We start from the raw sequence: 1,637 nt of genomic DNA, 5'->3' as shown, positions 1-1,637 counted from the left end.
GCACGAATGCCAGGCCTGGAACCTCTGCTCCAACTAGGCCCGCTGGCTGCTGTTCCCCATTCCTTGGACTGTTTCCTCTGCTTGCAGCTGTTACTCCAGGCTTCTAGGCCAGGCAGGTGCTTACCCACGCTTCCTGACCTCCCCTCTGTGCTGTGGGGACACTGGTTGCCTCTACCTCCAAGGAGCTCCTGCCTGGTGTGGGTAGGAGGAAGCACGCAGGGGGAATACAGTAAACGACGTAAAGATCGAGAGCCTCGGGCTGGGAGCCCAGAGGAGAGAGATGGTTTCCAGTCGGGAGGCTCAGGGTAGGCATTGGCGGGGAAAGGGAGCTGGCCATTCTGGACTTGGGGCCACATGGGGGAGAGGACACTGCAGGCGGCGGGGGCAACCTGGGCAAGGGGATGGATGACACGGCCAGAGAAGTCTGCCTAGGGCACAGCAGGTGGGAAGCCCAGGGGAAGAAGCTGCAGAATGTGCTCAGGAGAAAACTGGGACCCACTGAAGTGTTTCCGGCAGAGGAGAGGCAGGATCTAGTTGTGGTTTAGGAAGGACACCTGTATGGGCGTAGAGTCTGCATTGGAGGGGACACACAGATCAGCTCGGCCGTCCCAGTACACCTGACCCAGGTGCGCACGGGGCCACGTGTGGAACTAGGTCAGCACGGATGGGGAGGGGAGAGGGCCTGAAACAAGAGAGCTCCCCAATGAACATGCAGAACCAGGCCTGGACTTGTAGCTGTCCCCAAGCTGGGAGACAACGGCCTTCCCTCAGGCCTGAGGCTGCACAGGGGTGAGCCACAGGCCGGGTCGGTCATCCAGTGTGTCATTTTAGGGACGTGCACTGCACTGCAAGGCTCTGGTTGGCAGGAGAGGGACGGGGTGGGAAAGCGGAGGGAAGGCGGTGGTCCAGGGATCTGGGCAAGTTCAGTCTTTCGGGGTCTGACGCGAGGTGCTAGCTGTACTCAGTGACCTGGTGGGAGACCACTTCAGTTGTTCTGAACCATCGGGGGGGCTTGTGAAACAGAGTGCCAGGCCTGCCCTCCAAGTCTCAGTTCAGGTCTGCGGTGGGGCGCCAGTTTCTAACAACTTCCCAGGGCTGTGCAGTCTGTCTTCCTGGCTGTCACACTTTCTACAAACGGGTGGGGGGCCGAGAGCATTTTGGTCCTCGGTGCTCCTCAGCGAGACCCGCCAGCTTCAGTCTTCCCGGCCTGAGACCCTCCTTCCAGTAGCTCCGAAAGCGGAGTCTTCCCTTCACTGCCCTGGCCTCCTCCTGCCTCTCACCCCCCAGAGGAATCCTGACTTCTTTCCAGGCCCTTCCACTAAGGCTCCATTTCTAGTTCCATGGACAGCTGTAACATTGCTCAGAGTTTTGTTACTTCCTATCTGGTCTCTCAGGCTCCACATAGGGTGGCTGGAATGAGCTTGTGGGTTTTTGCTCCCCATTGCTGGAACTGTCAATGGTTTCCCAGGCCTACAAGATAAAGTTCAGCTCAACTAACCTCCAAGGCCAGCTGGACATTTCTGTACTTCATTGAATCTGAGAGACAACACATTGCTAATGAAACTATGACAAGCCAATGCCTGTGAACCTTACCTTTTACCTTGAAACGCCATCTAGGGGCCTGCACCTACTTACTC

This window comes from Monodon monoceros, unplaced genomic scaffold (assembly GCF_005190385.1).
Source record: "Monodon monoceros isolate NGI ecotype Baffin Bay Population unplaced genomic scaffold, NGI_Narwhal_1 Super_Scaffold_22, whole genome shotgun sequence".
NCBI classification, from domain to species: Eukaryota; Metazoa; Chordata; class Mammalia; order Artiodactyla; family Monodontidae; genus Monodon; species Monodon monoceros.
This window is presented reverse-complemented; position numbering follows the sequence as displayed.